Source organism: Malaclemys terrapin, chromosome 9 (assembly GCF_027887155.1).
Source record: "Malaclemys terrapin pileata isolate rMalTer1 chromosome 9, rMalTer1.hap1, whole genome shotgun sequence".
NCBI classification, from domain to species: Eukaryota; Metazoa; Chordata; order Testudines; family Emydidae; genus Malaclemys; species Malaclemys terrapin.
Genome location: NC_071513.1, coordinates 77,084,511 through 77,093,921, shown reverse-complemented (window position 1 = coordinate 77,093,921; position 9,411 = coordinate 77,084,511). Strand labels below are relative to the sequence as shown.

Below are 9,411 nucleotides of genomic sequence, written 5' to 3'. Positions count from 1 at the left end.
CATGATTTTTATAAATAATGGAGACACAATCAATGAGAAATAAATAGGGCCCAGTACTTAGAAGCCAAAACAAGACAAAAACTGCTTCCCATATAGACTCCTTTAAATCTGTTAACAAAAAATGTCAAGGATCAGGAAAATGAACACAGCTCTGAACTGCAATATTTCATGCTCTTTCAGTGAAAGAAGGAACTATAATATACTGAAGGACAAGAAATTGATCAAGCATCAATATGTTCATTCTTCTGACATATAAACAGTGTAACATAACCCCTTTGTTCCACATTTGTTCCATGCAGTTATCTACTAGAATTTACTCAAGCTTCAAGTGTCATTGTGTGGACTTATTCATAGAGTAGGAACAGAGTGATGACACACAAGACAACTGTCATATTTTTCTTTCTCTCTCCCACATACACACATAACCAGGGTACCTCCAGTTACTGTACTCCATCTTATCTTTTTAATTTGTAAAATGGGAAAAATGGGAAAGATCAATTTTAAGAGAATTAAAGTAGGAGCAAAGACTCATAGGGTGAAGATTAGTGAATTTTAAATGCTCTTAAGCATTGCAGGTTTGAAATGCCCCCTAGAGAATCAAAGCACTTGAAGATTACAGTGCAGTTATCATTATGTCTCAAATTTTAGATAGCATTTGAATGACAGTTCAGTCCAATCAAATTGTAATGAATAGGCTTGGCTCTTCTCTGAATGTTGATGATATCTCCTTATCTAATGATGGAATCTTCTGTCTTTCTATTTTCCTTCTAGCTGATCTCCTTGCTGGTTTAGGTAACATCAGGGTTTGTACTTCCTAAGATCCTCAGGCAAAAGGCCATGGACTTGTTTCATCCCATCTGGTGTATGTGGGGTGTAAACTGCATTGCTACCCTCCTAATCATAAATGGTCCATCGAGATCTGCTGAACCTGAATTGGGGAAGTCACCCCTATGGGAGAGCTTGCAGTGTTTGCATTGCTGCCTTCCTCTGGGTGTTCCACCAGGGGAGGGCAACTTTAAATTGTAGATGGAGTTCCACAGGAGTCTTATTAGTTTGTTTGTTTTTTTTTTTAAAGAACGCTTCACGAATTTGCGTGTCATCCTTGCGCAGGGGCCATGCTAATCTTCTCTGTATCGTTACTCTGCATGGGAGATGTGAGAAATCATCTCCCGTCTGTCCTATCCATAATCTTCCCTGACCAGCTTCATTTACTTTTTGGGTCAGTAGAGGTCTAGCTGTGACCTCCTCCAACAGAGTAAGGGTTGCATGCCCCTGCTTCACTACACCCCTTTGCAGGAGGATTTACTTCCTTTTGGAACCTGCAGTCTAGGTTAAGATCAGAAAGCTGGCTAGATCTGGCTCAATGTCTTTAGCACTCCTTTTTCCTGGTTTGAATTTTACCTCTCTATCTGCTCTTCTTTTCATTTCAGGGAAGTTTTCCTATATTCCCCAGTCACTACCATTATGTAATGTCCCTACGTTTACTTAGTTCCTTCTCTATCAATCCATCTGATATGGCCCCTATTAACGCAGTATCTGACCACCTCACACTCTATAAGGTGTTTATCCTCACAATATTCCTAAGAGTTAGGGAAGTATTATTATCTCCATTTTACAGATGGGAAACTAAGGCCCAAAAAGGTTAAGTGACTTACCCAAGGTCACATAGGTAGTCTGTGATGGAGGAGGGAATTGAACCTAAGTTTCCCAAGTCCCAAGTTTGTGCTCTAATCAAGGGACCATTTTTCTTTCATGATTTCTATAGTTCATAGTTACTCTTTCTTTGTTCTACCCTACAGGAATTCTCTGCTTCCGTCTGAACCACTTCCTTTCTTCAAATCTCAGCTTAAAACCTCTCTATTCCCTTTCCATTTTCTCATTGTTATATGACTCATCTCCTTTCCATTCTTCCCCTTCATCCCCCAACCCCAGCCCCACAAACATGAACGAGGTTTCAGGAATAATTGTATCTGTGCTTCTTGTATATTTCTGATTTCTTTAGTTTTATGCTGCTCCATCTTCATAGATTGTTTTCCCTTTTTGCTTCTTTGAGAGTCACTGTGGCAATATGTGTAAAACATCCTCTCTTTTCTTTATCTCTCTCTGAAAAGCATTTTGTGCTACTTTTATGGAGGATGCTTTATACAAATAAATTAGATTCTATATTGTAAGGAGAATGAAGTGGCTATAGCAGGGAGCTTTGGTGACATTGGAGGCATTATAAATAACAAAAGTCACTGTTTAACTACTCTTTTTTTAGAACTGGGCAGACTAAACCCTCTGTTTTATTTAATATATAGGATATAATTTATGGCTCCTCTTAACACTTAAAGTTGATTTGATTTGTTACCCATGTAGTAAAATTTGGGCTACCTTTGGGCTACCACTCAAAATAACTATTTACATAAAGGAAATTAGAGAGAGAGATTGCCTTAACTGTTCACTATGGTACCAATCCATCTGTACTTTCTAGAAAGCTCAGCACTTTTCCTTATGTTCTTCTGCTCATCTCACCTTAATATCCACATTATGCCTCCTCACATCCTCTCTTTAATATATGACCTCTTACATGTAGGTGCTCAGTTTCTTCAATGTCACTAACAGGAAAGGAAAATAATACTTAGATCTGTACCAGATGTATAGATTCCCCTTAGACTGAATGCACTGTAGATGTGCAAGCCTTCACTATAACATATTTTCATCTGCTTATGTGATGTACACATGTGGCAAGATAGTAAAATGTTTGCTTGCAATGCAATGCTTCAAGCTAGCCATATATCTTTTTTTCCCATGTGGTGGTGTCTCATATCTTAAGCATATCAGTATAAGCTTTAATACCTATTTCACCCTTTTTGAGATGCTCCTAATATAAATCTAAATGAATGTTTATACCTACAGGAAAAGATGTTCCTCAGTGTTATGCATCAGAAAATTAGACTGGAGAACACGTTATGAAATTCCAGCACTCTTAAAGTTGCACTGCACCTATTTTGTTTTTGAGGGAAGATGGGATTTTGGCTCCCTATACTAGAATCTGGCTTTAACAACTGGTATTCTAATAATGACCCAGTCCTCCAGACTCCTACTCATGCAAATAATTATACTGAACAACCCTAGATCATGCAGCTTGCACATACCCCTACACTGCATTCAACATGGAACGCTAGCAGTGAACAGAGTACTAGGATGCGTTCTGTTGTTAAGGAGCTACAATGCCTCTCGAGTTCCTAGGTGCACAGAAGAGACAAGTTTGCTAGTGTATTCCTTTGTGGTGTGCACCTTATTCTCCATCATGCAGCCAGCCAACTGTGTTGGCCAGTACGTTGTAGCAGTTAGAGCCATGGCTCTGCCTACTTTATACCTCCCCAATCCATTATAACAGTTTTCAAGTACAGAAAAGGTTGTTACAAGGAGGAGGGAGAAAAATTGTTCTTCGTAACCTCTGAGGATAGGACAAGAAGCAATGGGCTTAAATTGCAGCAAGGGCGGTTTAGTTGGAAATTAGGAAAAACTTCCTAACTGTCAGAGTGGTTAAGCACTGGGATAAATTGCCTAGGGAGGTTGTGGAATCTCCATCCTGGGGGATTTTTAAGAGCAGGTTGGACAAACACCTGTCAGGGATGGTCTCGATAATACTTAATCCTGCCTTGAGTGCAGGGGACTGGACTAGATCAGTGGTTCTCAAAGCTGGTCCGGTGCTTGTTCAGGGAAAGCCCCTGCTGGGCTGGGCCGGGCCGGGCCGGTTTGTTTACCTGCCGCGTCCACAGGTTCGGTCGATCGCGGCTCCCACTGGCAGTGGTTCATCGCTCCAGGCCAATGGGGGCTGCGGGAAGGGTGGCCAGCACGTCCCTCGGCCCGCGCCGCTTCCCGCAGCCCCCATTGGCCTGGAGTGGTGAACCGTGGCCAGTGAGAGCCACGATCGGCTGAACCTGCGGACACGGCAAGTAAACAAACCGGCCCGGCCCGCCAGGGGCTTTCCCTGAACAAGCAGCAGACCAACTTTGAGAACCACTGGACTAGATGACCTCTCGAGGTGCCTTTCAGTTCTATGATTCTATGATTATGCACCTGCTTAAGGACAATTAATATTAATATTAATGTCCATGGTGATAGACAGCACAAGCACCTGCTTAATATTATGGGAGTAACTCATACTTGCCTACATGCCCTTTGATGTTACATGATGCTGCTAAAATGTGGCACTATCTAAATAAAGATCTGTGTTAACTAGCATCTTCCACATACAGGCATAAAATCCTCAAACACCGTAATGGTGCTCTGAAAGCTCTGTGTTCAGAGAGTGATCCTGGGATTTTCACTCCTCAGACTGGCAGGCAGGTCTTTGCAATATTGCAGATATTCGGGACTGGCAATGTGATTGCTTCAGCCTGTGCTATTACATTGCCTCCATTAGTGGATTCTTATAGCTGATTCTCTTCTCAGTCACTGCAGCAACTCCCAGTTTCTGCTCTTATTTGCACCACAATAAATCTGGACTAACTCCCATGAAGTTAGGATAATTACTTTGTATTCAAACATATGTGACAGAATAAAATGTGCCCCACCTGGGCCCAGTACTGTGTTCCTTACTCAGGCCAAACGCCCACAGAAATTGATACGTAAAAGCTGAATAAGGACCCCAAGGTTTGGTCACAGTTTTATACTTCCATGCTGTGCCACCCTCTATAAGCATTTTCATGGTGTCTCTTACTTATTTACAGCAGTTCTGGTGTCTACGTATCCCAGGCTAGAATTAATTGTCATTTTGACATCCGCACTGATGTTTCTGCCAACAACCAGAGCCATAATTATGTGTGGTTTCTATAGCACTAATACCAATAGTTCTCCCTCCTTTCCTTGCACTCGTCTTGTGCCACAGGGGGATGTTTTTCATTTGTTCTGATAAGGAAAAGGGAAATAAAGAGGATCCAGTGGGCTTTGATTTTCTTGTTTGAGAGACAGAGACAGAGACATTCTCCAAGTGATAATGATGATATAATTATTATTATTATAGCACCCTAAGGTGCAATTAGGATCACAGCACCATTGTGCTAGGTGCTGTATGCACACAGAAGAGGCAGTTCTTGCCCGAACAAGATTGTGGGTATAAAATAAAAAAAATGGATGTCATATGGGGGAATAAGATACAACATACATGCAGGGAAGTTAAGGTGATGATAGGCACACACCTCTGCCAAGAGACTGCAAATTGATAGCTGCACCGAGGTTGACTTCAGTGTGGCTTTGCACAAATACCAGGGGTCTACCTTCATGGCCTTGTTGCAGGATCAGGGCATGATGATTCCATTTTTTTAGGTGTTTTATTTATTTATTTTTATTTAATTCTTGCTTACTTTTTACTACTTTCACTTTGTTCCTTTATATACCTTAGTCCTGCAAGTGAAGGCAGGGGGCTGGACTCGATGACCTTTCAAGGTCCCTTCCAGTTCTAGGAGATGGGGTTATCTCCATTATTTTTTTTTTTTTATATTAACCTAGCCATTTTCTATTTTTGTTTATAACTTCACACTACCTATTTTTATTTAACCTTTGCCTTTTTATTTTTTAAAAAACATTTAACTCTAACCATTTTCACTTTTTAATTATTTTACAACTTTTCCCTTGTTTTTTGTGTTAAACCCTTTTAAATTATATAGTCTAGACCTTTTTTTAAAAAATTAACCCTTGTCTTTTACTTCTTTTAAACTCCAGTCTTTTTCTCAATGTTAGAATAATTTTTAATGATGAACTCTTGTTTCCTCTCCCCCCACTAAATTCTCACGGTTACAGAATGAAGTTTCTTCTTCAAAGGTCAGTACAATGTCTTGATTACCATAATGTTGGCTAACTTGATCTTAAACTGACCCATTTAGCACTAAGAATTCCCATAAAAGGCAGTGCTGGAAAAGTGGTGTGAAAACCAACCATGTAATAATGATTAGATCTGCTACTGGCTGCCATACTTCAAGTGAAATGACGAAATCACATGTTCAAAGCTTGACAACTCAAGTGTGGCTACCGCACTTACTGTTTCAGTTTCTTATGTGATAGTATTTTTAAATATAGGAAATAACCTTTTCATGGCAACTTCAAAAACCATCAGTTGAAGAAATTAAATGCTTTATAGCCGCGTATTTGAAAAGGTGAAATTAATTAGTAGAGGATGACCAAAGATTCATAGATTAATAGATTCTAGGACTGGAAGGGACCTCAAAAGGTCATCAAGTCCAGTCCCCTGCCCGCATGGCAGGACTAAATACTGTCTAGACCATCCCTGATAGACATCTATCTAACCTACTCTTAAATATCTCCAGAGATGGAGATTCCACAACCGCCCTAGGCAATTTATTCCAGTGTTTAACCACCCTGACAGTTAGGAACTGTTTCCTAACTTACAACCTAGACCTCCCTTGCTGCAGTTTAAGCTCATTACTTCTTGTACTATCCTTAGAGGCTAAGGTGAACAAGTTTTCTCCCTCCTTCTTATGACACCCTTTTAGATACCTGAAAACTGCTATCATGTCCCCTCTCAATCTTCTCTTTTCCAAACTAAACAAACCCAGTTCTTTCAGCCTTCCTTCATAGGTCATGTTCTCAAGACCTTTAATCATTCTTGTTGCTCTTCTCTGGACCCTCTCCAATTTCTCCACATCTTTCTTGAAATGCGGTGCCCAGAACTGGACACAACACTCCAGCTGAGGCCTAACCAGCGCAGAGTAGAGCGGAAGAATGACTTCTCGTGTCTTGCTCACAACACACCTGTTAATACATCCCAGAATCACGTTTGCTTTTTTTGCAACAGCATCACACTGTTGACTCATATTTAGCTTGTGGTCCACTATAACCCCTAGATCCTTTCTGCTGTACTCCTTCCTAGACAGTCTCTTCCCATTCTATATGTGTGAAACTGATTTTTCCTTCCTAAGTGGAGCACTTTGAATTTGTCTTTGTTCATCCTGTTTACCTCAGACCATTTCTCCAATTTGTCCAAATCATTTTAAATTATGACCCTGTCCTCCAAAGCAGTTGCAAGCCCTCCCAGTTTGGTATCATCTGCAAACTTAATAAGAGTACTTTCTCTGCCAATATCTAAGTCGTTAATGAAGATATTGAACAGAGCCGGCCCCAAAACAGGCCACTGCGGAACCCCACTTGTTATGCCTTTCCATCAGGATTGGGAACCATTAATAACAACTCTCTGAGTACGGTTATCCAGCCAGTTATGCACCCACCTTATAGTAGCCCCATCTAAATTGTATTTGCCTAGTTTATCTATAAGAATATCATGTGAGACCGTGTCAAATGCCTTACTAAAGTCTAGGTATACCACATCCACAGCTTCTCCTTTATCCACAAGACTCGTTATCCTATCAAAAAAAGCTATCAGATTGGTTTGACACGATTTGTTCTTTACAAATCTATGCTGGCTATTCCCTATCACCTTACCACCTTCCAAGTGTTTGCAGATGATTTCCTTAATTACTTGCTCCATTATCTTCCCTGGCACAGAAGTTAAACTAACTGTGGCACAGAAGTTAAACTAACTGGTCTGTAGTTTCCTGGGTTGTTTTTATTTCCCTTTTTATAAATGGGAAATAAATGATTGGAAAAATTCATCTACTTCTGAACACATAGAGACAGGGTTTTTCTGAGGGCTAGTCTATACTCGGATATTTATCAAAATAGCTGTTCCAGAATCATTTTTGGTATTATTCCAGAATGTTTATACTGGAATAACTATTCTAGAATAATTCTCCTATGGATAATCTTATTCTATCATTCAATCAAATAGCAGAAACAATATCATGTGACTTATGTGACCATTAGGCTGAAATTGTTTGCCTACAATATGGTAGGCACTGTCCACATATGTAAAACACAGTCCCTGCCCCAAACAGCATATATTCTAAAACCCTACAGATCGTTTCATGGAGGGAGCTGCTACACCCACACAGAGTCCCGTTGCAATAAGTGAAACTCCACATGGGCTCAGCAGTCTGCTCGTGTGCAAGGAATTGCAGGATTGGGGCTTAAGATATCTCAGGAAATCTGCATTTATGTAAATGCATTTTCAAGGTTGTGCCAGATATTTCAGTGTTGTACTATTTCTAAAGAATATATACTTATAAATACTCCCATCAAAATAGAAAGACATGGAAAAGGGGATGTAAAACACAGATGATATACTCAGCTTTCAGTATTATTAGAACTTAGCAGGATTTTATTTCATGGTGTTAATTTAATTAAACATTCTTGTTCTTTTAGCTAAGGCTATGCCTAGTACTACCTTAATGTCTCAGGAATCCAATATCAGGGAAGTAGAAAGGCCCACAATGACGTAGTAGACCTTTTCCACCTCTACCACGATGCTATGAACTAAATGTTGTTTTAGTAGTGAACATTCTTATTGGTTTCACACAAAAATCTCAGAGTAGTGCAGGATTCAGCCATGCAGCTCTCATTAAAACCAAGAGCAGCTGTGAGGCTAAATCCTGTGTGACTCTGAAAATATAGAGATAGATGTTGACCAGTTGCATGTCCTCGCAGTCTTTGTTACTAGCTGGTCTAATGTATGATAGTCTGATACAGATAACCAGGATGTATGAGGTGTTTTATTTTGTTGTGGTGTTTTAAGCCATAAACCTATGCTCACTTTGTTCAAAAAGAGCACTATAATATCGGCCCAGATTATTGCCTAAGAATCCATACACAGAAGGGATCCTCTGCAGACACACCTCACCCAGCCCATGTGGAGAGGGATGTCAGCCACTGCCTCAGCGCAATATCTGTCTTCAGATCTTGTAGATAGTCCTCAACAAGGCTGAGGAGCTCCACACGCAGAGACAGTGAGCAACTGGAGATGGGATGGGTCATGTGAAAAGTCTGAGGCTATGGTAATTTTTAAACCAGTGCTTTCTATACCCCAAGCCCACTTAAGGAACATCCTCGATGGAGTAGAACTCCCTGCTTTCACTTAGTGCGCTATTTTAGCACATTGTCCTATTATCACTAAAGGTTAAAATCCTTGGCTTAGTTAATAAGTGAAAATAATCATGAGACCAAGTGGACAACTATGGAAAGAGATCCAGGACTAGAAGAGAAGGATGTTACAGGTGATAATTGTTGGCAATGACTATTTCGACCAAGATCCTGCACACACTTATACACATGCTTAACCGTTATATACACTGTTAATGTGAGTAGTCACATTAACTTCAATAACATTGGCTAAGAGTGCTGGTGTAAGGCAATATTATTAGTCCCTCAGTACTAAGCACTCACTTCTAAAGAAGCAACAAAAGAATATTGGACAAATCAGCCCCTTGATGTGTATGCATAGCTCTCCATTTAAGTCATACATGTGCATCCAAAAATTTGGGATACAGCTATATTTGGAATTACATTTTTTAA

The 9,411-nt window shown here is 40.1% G+C and overlaps 1 non-coding gene across 1 annotated transcript; it reads right to left on the bottom strand.

Annotated features, from left to right (window-relative positions):
- Positions 1–1,065: 1,065 nt before the first annotated feature.
- Positions 1,066–1,167, bottom strand: LOC128843821 (U6 spliceosomal RNA). Its single transcript, XR_008446348.1, has one exon. It is a non-coding gene; the product is annotated as a U6 spliceosomal RNA (small nuclear RNA).
- Positions 1,168–9,411: the final 8,244 nt, after the last annotated feature.